The 17074-nt window shown below is 41.9% G+C and overlaps 1 protein-coding gene across 1 annotated transcript in view; it reads right to left on the bottom strand.

Moving 5' to 3' along the window:
• raly (RALY heterogeneous nuclear ribonucleoprotein) overlaps positions 1–5922 on the bottom strand; it is a 77032-nt gene extending 71110 nt beyond the window's left edge. Inside the window, exon 1 of the mRNA XM_064305792.1 lies at positions 5601–5922. The gene's annotated coding sequence lies outside the window, so the exon portion shown is untranslated. The remainder of the gene's footprint in view (positions 1–5600) is intronic.
• Between the last annotated feature and the right edge of the window lie 11152 nt (positions 5923–17074).

Here is a 17074-nt window from a genome sequence, read left to right as displayed (position 1 = left end):
CCACCTCCCTACATCAGTGGCCTTCACCTCCACCTCACTACATCAGTGGCCTTTACCTCCACCTCACTACATCAGTGGCCTTTACCTCCACCTCCCTACATCAATGACCTTTACCCCCACCTCCCTACATCAGTGACCTTTACCCCCACCTCCCTACATCAGTGACCTTTACCTCCACCTCCCTACATCAGAGTGCACTCAACCTCCACCTCCCTACATCAGTGTGCTCCACCCCCTGCAGTAGGTGCAGACAGTGGTGGTTCCGGCCTTGTTTCCACGCGCAGTCCACCTGTCGCTCGTCAGCAGACGGACGCATCGCGCTGCCGAAGGAGCCTGTCATCGGGCGGTGCCGACGGGCACAGCCATCTATTATCAATGAGCGCCAGTCTGTCAGACCCGGGCCGGATCCCTGGGCCAGGTGCCGGGGGGCTGTGCCCGACATAACAATGCTGCCCGCGCTGACACACAGGTCCGCCCGACGGATAGCAGCCCGCTAATAAAACAAAAACAACAGCCGCGACTCGACCCGGCCAATACCTTCCGACAAGGGCGGCAATACATTCTCTCCCTGTGCCGTGCGCGGTGCCTCTCTCTATAGGAACCAACAACAGAACTGCTGCATTCAGCCTCGACTACAGAACACAGAGCATTACACAGCCATCAACACGTCCTCCCCTGTGATTTAAGAGCCCAGTGGACCAGTATCACATTACTTCCAGGTTTTCACGCTGCGTTTTTTCAGTCAGATGGATAGAATTTGAGTTCGACTATAAACTACAGTAACTATAAAGTAACATTTAATCTGATTTTTGGAAGAGCACTTCACATATTTTCTTGGAAAAAAAGCTTAGCTTAGCTAGAGCCATTTTTAGCTATTTCAGCCTCCTTCTTTAAAAAGTGGTCAGTAAAAAATGCATATCAGAATATTTATATCTGGGGGTATCTAGAGGACATTACTATCACTAATGTTACTAATGTAGCAGATAAAGAACAAATAAAGGACTAAAGTGAGCTATAGCACTTAGGAAACAATTAGGGCTCTCATATAACAGAGACTGTAGTATTAATCCACACACTATCCACACCAACACTGATGAAGGTTAGTACTCTAGTTCATCTGATTTACAAACAGATGTGACGGTACCTTCTAGTCACATTTCACCAACTGCCATACACCAACCAATGGACAATAGCTGTAAATCCATAAGAACCTAGCTAAACTGAGGACTGAACTCTGCCAGACTATATTTGGGGTTCTCTCCCAAAGCTGTGGGTTCTCCGTTATGGCCTGATACCCCTTCTGACCAGCTAAGCCCCAAATTGCCTCCATTGACTCTGTGTCACAAGACCCATAGTACCAAAGTGAAGGCCTAACAGACCCCTTCATGAATGACAGCCCATTTAGTCAAACAGCCCCCACACTCAGAACAGTAGAGTCCAAAAAATTCCCACACTCAGTACAGTACAGTCAAAAAGCCCCCACACTCAGTACAGTCAAACAGCCTCCACACAGTACTGTAAAATTAAACAGTCCCCATTTGCAGTACAGTACAGTCAAACAGTAATCAAACAACCTCCAAACTCAGTACAGAATGTAGTATCTTTTGATTTTTAAAAAACAGTAAATACATTTAATGTATTATACTTATTCTTATTATTATATGTTGATATTGTTGCTGTTATTATTCTAATAATAATAATAATAATAAAGCAGAATTATGATCTGTAACTCCATCCACCTGACACATCCTGAGAGATGAAGCGTTTTGCCTTGTACTGCTGGGTATGGGACTGGTTGTTATTGTCCTGGCCTCTGGACGATAAACAGGAGTAATTGCTCCATCCTGCTGCCCGTCCGAGATGCAGTGTGATGGATAACCTTGAGCTCCAAAGGGCAAACATCCGCGGCCAGATCAAAGGAAACAGGAAGAGCTCTGCCACACAGGCGTAAGTACACAAACACGGCAAATACAAGCAAAAAAAACCCAACCCCCCGTTCTGTCCTTCCATGGTCTGGAGTTAGAGGTTCATGAACTGACTATGTCAGTGGCCTCCAACCCTGGTCCTGGAGAGCTACAGGGTCTGCTGGTTTTCATAGTGACTCTGCGCTTCATGAATCAATTAGAGCAGTTGATTACACAGTTAACTCAACTCACCTGGTGTCTTGGGTCTCAATTGGGTACTGATTTTAAGGTGAAAACAAAAACCAGCAGACCCTGTAGCTCTCCAGGACCAGGGTTGGAGACCAATGGGCTATGTCTATCCTTTAAAACCACAAGGAAGAACTGCACTGGGGAAACACTACACGTATTTCCCCCCACGATTCAGAGAGAAAATTACTTTGACAATTCCACCTGAAAAGAACCTGAGGATTCCCCGCGGAGAGCCGCCGCTGGGATTCAGACAGGCCGCGGCCTCCGTAATGGGAAAATAGCCCAGGCGGCCGCTAGCGCGCGGATAGCTCCGCGTCCCGCGCGTCCCGGGCGTTACACCCAATCACGCGTTCCATTCCGCCCAGAGTTCCCCCACAGATGGGAACCTGCCACCGCGAGTAAAAGTGGTTCTTTGAATCCATTCTCTTTGGCCTCGTGATAAAAGCGAGATCGTATCACAGCCTCGTGGAGAAATGAACTGGTTACAGACCCAATTCCGCCGCACAGAAGAAGCGCAGAATGGAAAGTCTAAAGCCCGACGCATGCAGCGGTATCTGAGACGGCTGTGAATGTATTGCGTCGTAGGACTGACAGATTGCACCACCGATTCTTAACGCAGAATCGGGTTCGGCTCAATCCATTCCCGCTTTTCTGGAGATAACGTTCAGCTGCTGTTCCAACCAATGATGAGTTTTCCAAAAGAAGCTTGTGGTTGTGCAGGTTGAACAGCAGAATAACAGGGAGGACTGGAGATTCACGAAGAAGAAAACAGGCTTGATCACAACGTGTCATCTGGGCAGAGCATCATATTGATATTTCACAGAAAGCTGCCATGTCATCATGATGATAATGATTGTTTTTTCAAAGGATACAAAGTGGATCCACAACATCAGTATTTTTTTTTTACAAAAATCTATCCCAAAAGGCTGTTTTTTTTGTTGTTTGTTTTTTGAACACATACAATAAACAGCACAAAAGCAACATACTAGCCATGAATGTTATTCATAATGTAAATATTTAAGCAAAGGAAATAGACTAGGGATTCACTCAATCTCAGTCCTAAGCTCTGCCATTGAAATAAAATCAAGTGTGCTCTCACTTATGCCTTTTCTTTAACTTTGAACTGGTTTTGAAGGAAAATAACAAATCAGAATTTCTTAATGAGACAAATGCATACAGCATCAAGTACTACATCATGAAAGTGTTTCAGAGAAGAGAGCAAGCAGAGTTTCCCGCCTAAAGTTACTCTTTTGTAACATTGCTGGTAGCAGGATGAGGTGTTCAAGGGAAACACAGTTTAGTTTCTGTGTGTTTTTCTGGTACCATAAATATATAAAGCTAACATTGCATTTGATAACTCGGTTTTCAAGTAAATAAAAATAATGCATTTGTTAAAGGTAATATCCCAGTAATATTCAACACATTATTAACCTCAACATGAACAGCAGTAAAAACCCTAAGAACGCTTGTGATTGTAGCCTATTTAACCACAATGAAATTCACACTGACCATATTACAAATCAAGTATGATGAAGCACATGCAGAAAAAAAAACCATTAGATAAATCCTGTACAAAGCTATCAATCTGTCTATGATGCCCAAGCACCACTGTGCTTAGCAACTGTGGGTATGTAAAAGGTACTGTGGGGCTGCAGGAAAAAGTGTAATAATGGCATTTATGGTGTGATGGTCAACACTTGAGGCATGCTTTTCACTTTGGTTCTGGCGCATGGCACAGGACACAAAACACACGTGTCCATCGCAGGCCTTCACACTGAAGGAACGGAGAAGACGCTCTGCTGCACTGAGACACACGGGACTGTTCAACAGCTTAATTCATCTGGTCCTTTATTTCAAGCACTTCCAAAGCCTTCTCATTAAATAAACTGTTCAAAGCTTTTCAAAGTCTTCGTGCATCTCCAAAAGAAAATAGCAAAAGCACAAGAAATGTAAATGATGAGAAATGATTCATCATCTTTACATGCTACCGCATACTAAATAATTTATGATGATAAAAAAAAATGATCCTGAGTAATTGCCACAGAATCTCATTAGATATTGATTTTGATCACACATATGGCACGTAATTTGTATGAATGTGGTATTAATCAAATTTCTAACAAGCATAAATACCATAAAAATAACATAAAAAAACATAACTTACCATATATCTATGGCATATCTTTCAAACAGGCTGTTCAATAAAGATTAAAATTCAGTTGTGAGAGGACAGTCAGAGTTAATGGTAGGTCCTGTTTTTAATTCATTTTAATTATATGTTACCCTTGCTTTGAGTGGGGAAACACATTCACTTTCACCTTTATTTGTGTCGGTGGACCTCAGGCTGCCTCTCAATCACCTGTTTATATATTTTTAAGTAGCTGCATCCCTTTCATGCTGAAAGAACAAAACTCTGCCAAAAAGCAATGAAGGATGGTACTGTGTGCAAAGGAATGCTAACACACCTTTTCCTCAATACAGCATACATCTGCAAATAATGTGTTAAATATGTGCAATAAATAAATAAATAAATAAATAAATAAATAAATAAATAAATAAAAATCCGGGCAGATCCAAAGTACTTGATGTGTTTATTTGTCATTTATTACTGAATCAATCACTTGGATATTCATACAGCTGGAGAGATCAAATATATAGGGAGCGTGTTTTACGTTGACAACAATAATAACAATTCAAAGATCTATACTTAACATAATAGTAGAAACACAAATTACCAGATTGGAGTATCAACTGTCTGTGATAGCAAAGGTCTGCATTCGCGCATTTCAGCGTAACAGTGAAGTATTGTCCAAGCACCTAACATCGTCTTTCTTGCTGTATGGATTTGCATGTTTTGATAAAATTGTAAGCCCGCAACGGGGAAGATCTACGAGGACAGGCGGAGGTAGCACAACGCAAAGCAAAGCGTTTCCGTACACTGCGCAAAAGGATTCCATTCAGCAAGTTTTAAAAACAGATTTGTTCATAAAAAACAAACATAAAACAAAAGGAATCGATGACTCTTATATCAAGAGCAATTTTCAAAACAATAATGTATTCAACAAAACAGATCAAAAGAAAATCGGAAGACTATTGCTACTTTAAGTAGAAAAAAAGGCAAACACAATTCTTTAGTAACAAGAAAAAAAAAACATGAAAAATGCCACATGCTGAAAATATTACTTATCCGAAACATATATTATTTCACTTGCATGTACTTTAATTTAAAAAAATAAAGAAAAAGACGCACACCAGAGCTAATCTTGTAGGCTAGGGCAGCATAATCATTCTGGTGTTGTCATTCCGGTGTCATAGAAATCTATCCAAAAATCGAAATGCATATAAAAAGAAAAAGGAAGAAATATGCAAAGACATTGGTAGAGATACATTAACAGCAAAAATAAAAAGAAAGAAGAAGAAGAAAAAGATAAGGGGAAAATTACTCACCAAGCAAAATTTCAGAGACAGAGAGAGACAGGGAGAGCAAAAATGGGAAAGGGCGCAAAGAGATCGACCGAGCAAGAAAGCAGACAAGCCAGAGGGCAGCGACGCAGACTGAACCGGGAAGCCTGCTCAGCACTCAACGACTATCATCATGGAGCAAACCATTCGCTCACAACGGGGGGAACCACTGAGGGATTTAATGAATCATATTAACGTACGGGTGCCCGCGGTCATCCAGTCGGAACCCAAACGTTTGCAAAGTCACACATGAATGAGAGAAGTTGATTGATAGGAATGGCAATAAAACAATCTTGGAAAATGTCAATTTCAACGTTCATTCTGGTTCGAATTACTTAAAATAAATAAATAAATACATAAATAAATAAATAAATAAATAAACCCCCTGCGTTGTCTGAAGTGAATTCCGCTACTCCTCTGTGCAAACGCGTGGTCACCCTGCAAAACCATACGCCGAAGTGTAAGCAAAAACACATACAGTACGCACTACACGCAGGGTCGGGTCCGATCGCTTGTATCTATCTTGACACATTAAATCCTACATGCGCTACATGATGGTGTACTAACATGTCATCGTTGTTTTATGCGTATAACCCACATATCCGAAACCCAAAAGCATCGCTTTTTTTAGTATCACTCACGTGTCAAAGTAAAGCGGTATATGGCCAAGTCAGTATCTGAGTCTTACACAACCTTCAGCATTAGATTAAGAGAAAAAAAACAAAAAACATTTTAAACATTTAAACATCTCAATTTCAAGTACTGCTACTTCCATAGGCCGTGTATATATAGTGTACATTTGTGGAATATATAATAATATATAGTACGTCATTCCGTACTCACCTAATGTGTTTTTGAAATAAACACAAACTTTGAAAACACTCCAAAAAATCAATCAGTAAAGAATTTAATTCTGAATATTGGTGAAACATAAGTTGCTTTTAAAAGTGTCTGTAGTCTGCAGAAATTTCACTGGTGCCTTGTCTACCTTGTCTCAAAGTATTTCAGTTAAAGTGATTGTGTGTTTAATCTGTGCCAGATGAGAACCGCTTTGAGACGGGCAGAAACATTCTGAGAAAACGTTCTTCCAGGTGCACAACCCGAAATGCCACGAAAAAAAGGGCAGAGGTTCTGAGTGGTTCTGAGCATGCCCGTGTCACGGGTGGACACACACTCCCAGTTTCATTCCCAGCATCCCTCAGTGTATGACAGAGGCAAACAGGTTCATCCCAGGACAGTCGGTACATGCGCTTTTGGAAGAGTAGGAATCTGTCCCTCGGAGGAAAACTCAGTGGCCTGCTGATATCTGTGCCCCGCTCGGTATGAGCACAAATGGACACAAGCACACGTGTCACAAGACCAATGTCAAACCCCCACCCCTGATCAGAGAACACCAGGAATGTGTCTCTTGGTTTGCAGATTATTTTGAGCTGGACAGCAAATGAACCGGCTCAAATTTCTCTTCTCAAACAAAACAGACTCTCTACCCACCCCCTCCCTGAATGCAGCTATCCCTTTTTACACGACATTCGCGAGACACTGTAAAAGCCCGACTCTCATCTCAACTGTAGCTTGTGCTTTTAAACTATCAACACCAAGAGCTTGAAATATCACACGCCACACTGTACAGAATTATCACACATTGTATAACACTGTACAGAAATATCACACATTGTATAATACTGCACAGAAATATCACACACCACACTGTACAGAATTATTACACATTGTATAATACTGCACAGAAATATCACACACCACACTGTACAGAATTATCACACATTGTATAACACTGCACATAAATATCACACACTACACACTACAGAAATATTTAAAAAGATTTATAAAATAAAAAATCATTATTATTCCTCATAGATTTTTCCAGTTATTTCCTGTTTAGCTCCGAATATACACTCACCGGTCACTTCATTAGGTACACCTGTTCAACTGCAAACGTCACCCGTTAACGCAAATATCTAATCAGCCAATCACGTGGCAGCAACTCAATGCATTTAGGCATGTAGACATGGTCAAGACGATCTGCTGAAGTTCAAACCAAGCATCAGAATGGGGAAGACATGTGATTTAAGTGACTTTGAACGTGGCATAGTTGATGGTGCCAGACGGGCTGGTTTGAGTATTTCAGAAACTGCTGATCTACTGGGATTTTCACGCGCAACCATCTCTAGGGTTTACAGAGAATGGTCCGAAAAAGAGAAAATATCCAGTGAGCGGCAGTTCTCTGGGCGAAAATGCCTTGTTGATGGCAGAGATCAGAGGAGAATGGCCAAACTGGTTCGAGCTGATAGAAAGGCAGCAGTAACTCAAATAACCACTTGTTACAACCGAGGTATGCAGAAGAGCATCTCTGAACGCACACCACGTCAAACCTTGAAGCAGATGGGCTACAGCAGCAGAATACCACACCAGGTGCCACTCCTGTCACCTAATAAAGTGGCCGGTGAGTGTATTTATTTTTTTGTTGTATGGTGATGCAAACATACTTTTGGCTGGTTTCAGTGAGATGATGATTGAGAGGATTGATAACATCGGAACTGACCGTGGACGGTTCTAGGTGCTGCTGTAGGGCAAAATTAATTATCTGCAAGGGTAGAGGCTCTTTGAGACGGTGAAGGCTCTTTGGGGGCTGGCTCTGGCCTTTGTGCAGCTCTAGCGAGATCGTTAAGGTGGGGGTGTGTTTGTGTGTGTGTGTGTGTTGGGGGGGGGGGGGGGAGGAGAGGCTGGGGGATTTGAGGCTAGCAACTGCAAGGGATTTTACCGACTATCATGAACGCAACACATTTTTCTATTTTTTTTCCTTCGTTTAGCACCCCCACAAATAGGTGAAGACTATTTGAGAGGGTGGAGACTCTTTGTGAAGGTGGAGACTATTTCTAAAGGTGTAGATTCTTTGAGAAGGTGTATACTCTTTGTGAAGGTGGAGACTTTGTGAAGGTGTAGATTCTTTGAGAAGGTGTATACTCTTTGTGAAGGTGGAGACTTTGTGAAGGTGTAGATTGTTTGTGAAGGTGTAGATTCTTTGTGAAGGTGTAGACTCTGTGAAGGTGGAGATTCTTAGTGAAGATGGAGACGCTAGTCATTTGCAGGTCCTTATTTTGCGCTGGGAGGTCGAAGGTGGAACAAACAACTGTGTTTCAGTCAAGTCCACTGTCGCCGTCATTCCACACAGGAACAGATCTCGCCAAACGGCGAGGTCCCCAAATGTGCTGGACGTGTTGCCATCGATGACCGCAGACGAAAGGCACGTGCGGACTGCAAACCGAGCGTTGGCACCCGATGGCGGTGCTCATCGCTGAACCCTGCACTGTTTACACAGAGCCGTGCAATCCCAGAAGGTGGATTTAGAGATTTCTTTGCTCCAGTCAGTCTTTTATCCACCGGTCATGATGAAATGCAATGCCGGGGACTGCCAACCCACTGGATGACAAAAGCTTAGCAACCTTTACTTGTATTATATTCATTGTATTTATACCATCTGCAATTTTATTTGCATGTATTGGAATGGCAGGTATGTTATATGCTTTAGCTGAGCATGACCCGTTAATACACAGCACAGAGCAGGGCAGTCTCTGTTTTAGCCTAGCGCTACGACACACAATTCTGCTAATTATCTAATCATGGGTCTTCAATCAAGACCTTGATCAGTAGAATCAGATATCTCAGAGCTGTGCTAAAACAAAAAGCTGCACCCACACTGGGTGCCTTGTTAGATAAGACTAAACATCACTGTAATAGTTTGGGACTTTTCATGGCTTCCCACGGAAATAACTACAATGACCACACACTCTCACTCCTTTCAGACATTAACTTCTGTACCCTCTGACTGCATGTAAACACACATAATTTAAGACCAGCTTCATAAATTCACACAACAAAGCCCCAGATTTGGGTTATTTAATGTTTATTCATTATATTTGCTTTCTTATTAAAAACAGTGCACAAGCTAACTCTGTGGTAGTATTTCTTGCAGACTTGAGTCTACAGGGCACAAAATCTGTGGAAGACATATGATTTTTCCTGGCATAGCACCCTATAATCTGATTGGACGTGCCCCATTAAGGCACATGAATCAGGTAATGGGCGTTGCAACAAATCTAGTGGCAGGCATTAAAGCGGAGAGAAGACAGTTATGTTTGGTTTTGTGAATGAGGAAATGTGTCACTGGCCGGGCGGGGCTTACTATAGGCTAACTGGCTGACTCAACCACAACAAGACAACTTATAAAATGGAATCTTGAAGCACAGAGAAAATAAATAAAATGGGTTCCACGTATAAGATGTAAAAGTTACAATAAAAGACACTATTATCATTGCAAACACTCACACACACACACGGGCACACAGGGGCACAGAGATCCTGAAACACATACACAGGCACACAGGGGCACAGAGATCCTGAAACACATACACAGGCACACAGGGGCACAGAGATCCTGAAACACACACAGGGACACAGAGATCCTGAAACACACACACAGGGACACAGAGATCCTGAAACACACACACAGGCACACAGAGATCCTGAAACACACACACAGTGGCACAGAGATCCTGAAACACACACACAGTGGCACAGGGACACAGAGATCCTGAAACACACAAAGGGACACAGAGATCCTGAAACACACACACAGGGACACAGAGATCCTGAAACACACACACAGGGACACAGAGATCCTGAAACACACACACAGGGACACAGAGATCATGAAACACACACACAGGGACACAGAGATCCTGAAACACACACACAGGGACACAGAGATCATGAAACACACACACAGGGACACAGAGATCCTGAAACACACACACAGGGACACAGAGATCCTGAAACACACACACACACACAGAGGGACACACAGTGGCACAGAGATCCTGAAACACATGCACAGGCACACAGGGACACAGAGATCCTGAAACACACACACAGGGACACAGAGATCCTGAAACACACACACAGGGACAGAGAGATCCTGAAACACACACACAGGGACACACAGATCCTGACTCAGTCTTTGTCTTGTGGCTGCATTAAGACGTGCAGACGAGGTTCACACACCTGCTACTGCGATGCGTGTGTCACCTCACTAATCTCCTTTGCTCTTCAACAACGAGCTGCTTCCCACTCCTCTGCAGATTTGGGGAATCCTGTTAGAGAAAATCTCAAAAAGAGAACCCATTGAAACCGACTCGTAGAAAACCCATAAAGGATTAGGGCAGGGGCAATTACTATGCAGCGAGTAACTACAGAAAATTGAATTAGATAGACCAGAATCACCGTACAGCCAGTGAAACGCTACAAGCAGCTTTGAAATTAAATTAAAATTGCAGTGGCAATGGAGTGAAGTCTATTTGCAGCTCTTTGTGGGTGAAGGAAATTAGCTCTTGTAAGGCAGGTACCAATATGTGGAAGGCTTCATACAGCACTGTGGGAAAAAGCATGAGCGGAAAAGACTACAAGCGGAAACCACAGCAAAAACAGAATTAAATGGAATAAGGTTTAATCCACACATATGAGTTTAAATGGCAAATCTCCCAGGAACCTACAGAAGAACGTACACTTGTACCTGGATACCCGATCCATGCCACATGTGAGCATTAAATCGGAACTGGGTCACTTTTACCAGGCGGTGTAAATGTAGTCTAAGACCCTCTAATATAAATCCGTGGAGCTGCATTTCCGTACTGGACTGATTCCCCAGTGCGAGGCGAGGAATAATGAAGGCATCATATATCTGTTTACTTTGTGAGGCTGCTTCTGATAAGCAATAGAAAACGAACATGCTCAGCTCAGGCATATTAACTGATAACTGAGCGTTGAATCCACCATGAATGGACGAGAAAAAGCCTTCTTTAGCGTGCTGGATGTGCCAGACACAATAACGTAAAGGTTTGACCCCACATCTAATGCCTAAATGGATCAACCATATACCATGTGACATTCGCTGCCAACCTAGGAACCATTGGCATTGTTAGCCTGATTCGATGTATACTGCATTTTCAATAGTACAACGCTTCAATGATCAATTTTTTCTATTTGTATATTGTAATTAGGGGGTAGCGAATATCCTGTGCACTACACCACGTAGGCTACATGAACTTAATTTAATAATAAAATACATAAATAAATAAATATAATTGTTAATATAATTGACAGTTTTAAAAAATATTTCTCAGGCTCATAATGGCTTCATTGACTTTCATTGGCACAGCTCTGGTCCTTAAGCTGACCAACGCCAATAACAGACTCCAAAAGCAATCAAAAGCCTAGAATCAAGACTAGACACTGAAAATTCTCTTATACTTGCAGTAAAGAAGCAATTGACTAATCAGAAACACCTGTAAAGCCATTTTCCTCAAACATTACAATGCCATGAAATGGGGGATGGGTGCTTTGTATAAAAAGTGCTGTTATTTCTACATACTGAAGCCAAAATGTATTAAAATGCCTTTTGATAAAAAGTGCTGTTATTTCCACATGGTGAAATGAAAATGTATTAAAATCCCCTTTAATAAAAGCTGAGAATCTGCACTGTAACCACACATGAAATGTTTGATCAAAAATCTAAAATTCCAGTACGGAGTGTTACGACCGGAACTCACAGCCACAACATAGTGGAGACACAAGTTTCATAAATTGAAATGGTAAATTATTTTTAAAAATAAGAAAAAAAGGGTGACAGCAACGAACCAATAAAATAATGCTAAACCCAAAAAACCAAGAGTCAGCTGGACAATGCCGAATCTTAGAGAAAGCCCCGCCCTTGAGCAACCTAAAACCTTTTCTAGAGCCCATACACATACAGACGGGTGACAAATTAAAATAAAAACCAACATAAAGTGTTTTAGTAAGGTGTTGGCCCACCAAGAGCCACCAGAACAGCTTCAATGCACTTGACATAGATTGTACAAGTATCTGGGACTCTACTGGAGGGAGGGAAGACCGTTCTTCCAAAAGATATTCCCTCATTTGGTGTTTTGATGATGGTGGTGGAGAGTAGGGGGTGGAGGAAGATGCCACTATTTGTATTTGCATCTGTATTTGTCGAACTGACAAAATTATTTGTATTTGTATTCAGATAAAACCGGAAGTGGGTGGAGTTTAAGAAGCAGTTGACTAAGGAGCAGGCGATCAGCTGTACCAAGACGAACAAGCAGTGCTGGAGGTGTGGGCGTGTACTCATCAGGCCGCCCAGTGTAACCTGTGAGAAACCTGCCCTCCCTTACACAGACAAAAATAGCGTCTCATCGACAGTTAACAGTACAGTTATTTCAGCGATAAAGGGCCATCACAGCTAACCCACAGGTTTGATACTTCACAAACAGCCATTTCTGGTGTACACTGTTCGCTGTAAGTAAGGAAACAAGGAGCCTGTTCCTGAATCCCAACGCTCATTGAAAAGAACAGGCCTAAAGGGTAAAGAGAATCTCGGTTTGTGACACGGAAACTTCCGGACCGGGCCCCTCCCTCCCTCCCGTGCAGTTCCTGTCACTATTAGCCCTGTCGGCGCTGCAGTCGCCATGTGAGAGATGGCTGCGCAGATGCAGGGGGTTGGCCAGGCAGGTAGCCCATGCAGTATGTATGATGTTATGGAGTGCAGTCAGCACCGTAGCCCTCCGGTGCTGTCATTCTTTCCACATTAAACTCTCAGTAACTTAAACGAATGCAGGCTCCGCAGAGCTTTCCCCACTAAATGTTTAATTAAACTTAATGAACATGATTGCTCATGAATGAGTAATGGTATATTGGCGCTCTATGCACGGGTATGATGGCTGTGAGCAATGTAATTATTTTCTTAACCTCGACTGCAGTTCATTTAATGGAAAGAATTTCTTTGGCACGCGTGCCATTGTGCTGGGGTATTTTATAATCCTTTTTTTTTTTCCATGTTCATTTTTGGCACGGACCAGCCCCACAAGCACAATCAAACATGATAATCACACAGAAGTGGCCTTGTTAAAATCACAGTACTCTACCAGAACAAAAAATAAATAAATAAATAAACAAGAGGGATGACTTCAGCAGACTGCGTCTTGCAGATATCACACAATCTTTGTCTCTGCAGGAAGACATGATTTCAACCTCAATCAGATTACAAGCCAAAACGGCAAAGTAAATAGATAAATAAATAAATAAGCTATCAGTGTTTTACTGAATTTTAATGTCAAAAGAGCAGGATGCGCTGCAAATTAAACAAGCTCTTGGGAAAGATGGGCTGTGATCAGTGATGTAACCATTTTCTCCGTGTCCACACGGGACAGGGTTAAATGGATGAATGAATGACTGGATGAATGAATGAATGATCAAAAAAAAAAAACCTACTATTTAAACCCACCCCTCTGATCTGCACACTCTGTCCCACAGGAAGTCATGTTGCACAGCGCCATTCTGAGGAGCAGTGTGCTGGAGAGATCTGCGATGACGCGCTTTTTCCTGCATTGTCAACTTTTACGCTGACTTAAGTAGGGGATAATTACTGAGGGGCATTACACAGTTTGAATGCCCAGGTAATAAATTGCCTGAGGCAAAGGGCATTAAATCTGTATAATGCCCCACCCCACGATCATTATCCTGTTTATACAATGGCTCACCAACAAAATGTATGACTTCATTGCAATAAAAATGTTACTTAAGTATTCCCGCAAATACTGTATCCCAAACCCTATACCCCCTGACCTGTGCTCTTTTTTGTGCTCTATTGATCTTGCTTGGTTTAACTGAGCCTGCCAATATGAAGGTGGGGTTTGCACCATTGGTTCCAATACACCAGACAAGATCAGTGAAGTGCAGAAAAGTATTTGAATCCAAAACAAATACGTATTTGACCCAGGTCTGTATACCCCATTGCAACAAGCACATCTATCTAGTAACTCTGTCAACTGGGTTAAATAACAGGCTAATTTGAGCTAGGTTCATCCCTCATGTTACCTAATAGTAAAATTCAGTTTGCTTTTAGGTCAAAATGGTCTCACAGAATTTTTGTTATTGTGGATAACAACCTGGCAACATAGAGTTATATTCAAAACAGAGGCTAAAATTTGGTGAAGTTACGACTAGACTGGTTATTCTCTACAGTCATTCATGGACATCAAGCTGACTATGCTTGAGTTGGCAGTGGTTGAATGGATCTCTTAGATGAGATGTCATTTGGAGATAATTAACACTGTTGCAATTCTGATATTGCAACAGATGGCTTGCTAGCAAATTACGACAAAAAAATCATCATTGTCCATGTTTGTTTTACTGAGTCAGACTGTCGATGCTCATTAATTTAGAATAAGGATTGAATTTTTGCTGGTGCTGCTCCAAAGCCAAGCCTATATGGAAAACTAATGTACACCTCCCAGCCAATCAGAATTGAGTACTCAGCCAAGCCATTTCATAAAATGTAATAAATAAATAAAAATTAGACCTACTTTTTTTTTTTTTTTAGTTTTCTGACATATAAGTCTGTCTTTAACAGAAAGAAATTAAATCAATAAGTCAAGATTCAATCAGCAGTTGTCATTTATTATGGGTCACTGATAAGTATTAGGCTTTTTTATTCATGAAAATTGTTCATTTTATTTTTCTCTTATCTTATGTTATTTTAGTTATGGAGAAATTGTCTGTATCCATGCTTAAGTATCCAAAGAAAGCTGAGTTCAGTGAAAGTTGAGTTTCATTTTGAAGAGTATTTTATTTTACTCTTTAAAGAGTAATTGCACGCAACTGTTTCATCCTGCCTCCGTCTACTACACTACTTTGAAAAATGCTTTCTGGGGTGGGTGGAGTAGGAGTGTCCATCTCATTTCCATAAAGTATTCTCTGTTCAAATGAATTTGTACAGCATAGCTGTGCCTGGCTCATAAAACTCAAACTGTCAAACGAGGTGTTGCAGATCAAATATTAATCAAGATTCAGCAATTACATGGCCTATTTCTCACCTCAAATGTGTTTAAATATTTTAATGGACTGTTAATTGTAAAATTAAAAAGTTGAGCAGGACTCCATTCTTCTCTGGTTTGAAAACACTGGCCCAAAACCAATCTAGCCAATCAGATTCCAGCAGTGTGCAAGTGTATTAAAAAGTAAACACAGGTGATGACAATTTTCCCACTCGATGTCTTGATTGACATCTACATGATGTAGCAGTACCCCCAAAAAGGTACTCTGACAGCAGGATTGGGGCAGGGCCAGAGTTTTTTCAAACCTTTGAGGGCCACACCAAGACCTTTTCTGCCAGTTTTTTTTTTTTTGCCAAATGTTCAAACAATGGGATGGATTAAAATATTATAAAGTAGGCATTCAAACATGTTTACAGCTTTAAAAAAAAAGTGATCAAGGGTGTAATTACTCTTTTAAAAACCTGGTTAATGTGGGATTTCTCCCCCCAGAGAGGAGGGGGCAGTCTGTAAAACTGGTTTTATGAAACAAATCACTGAATAGGAAAACAAGGTAGCCTAATTGAACCCCTAATCCCCCCCCCCCAACCTGGAGCCACACAGAGGGGGGGGACCACAGCCTCCAGGTTCGCTGTTACTGTACCTGCTGTGACACTGAATATTTCTCCTTATCTTCCGAACCTGATGACGCCGCCTCTCAGAAGCCCTGTCCCGTCCTTGCTGCAGCAGATAAATCACAACGCCGCATTAGCGCTGACTATTAACTAATGAGGCCACTCAGCACCCATTAGCATATTAATGAAGGAAACGGCTTCCCTTTGCACTTACCCTCCCCCTGGTGTCATGTCTCGCCTCACGCCAGTTAGATTTCCCACTGGGTTTCCCTCCCTGTAGAGAGAAAAGGACGACGACAGTGAACGCCAGCACTGCTCACTTGGTGGTGAATGCAGACAGTGTAAAGTAATGACATATCTAAGGTGAAAACCCCAAATAGCTCTGATCGTACACCTCAGATGTCTGACCTTGCTTCATAATAATCATAATCCCCTGATTTCCTTCAAATAGAAGTCCAGGATTACATAAGCAGACCCACAATACATTAGACAGCCCATAATACTGTTTGTGTGCCAAACCTGTCCATTAAACCAGCCCCTGTAGTGTCCTTGTGTTAGGAAAGAGCAGGGGTTAACCCCTTCACACAAGCCCCCTGGTGGCCGGCACACTGGTGTGCTGAGATTGCACAACTACCAAACAACAACAATGCTGAATACAGAGTTGCTAGGTGCCACCATTTTGACATAGGTCATCAATTTAATGAGCATTCCCTCCCTGCAGTGTCATCTGTAACTATACTACTCCTTAAGCATGGTACACTGAACAATAGCGTCCTTCTGGGAGTTCATTAAAATATTATTTCATCAACAAAAACTCGTATTCCATCATAGCAACAAGAAAAACCCAACAATAGCCTGAAAGTATGCCAATACTGTCGTGGCTCACTTAATAGTGTAATAAACAAGAGGGGTTTTTGTAGAATTATACCACATCATTCTG

The sequence above is a fragment of the Anguilla rostrata genome, chromosome 13 (assembly GCF_018555375.3).
Source record: "Anguilla rostrata isolate EN2019 chromosome 13, ASM1855537v3, whole genome shotgun sequence".
Taxonomy (NCBI): Eukaryota; Metazoa; Chordata; class Actinopteri; order Anguilliformes; family Anguillidae; genus Anguilla; species Anguilla rostrata.
Note: the sequence above shows the minus strand (reverse complement) of the source record. Positions and strands in the feature narration are given on the sequence as shown.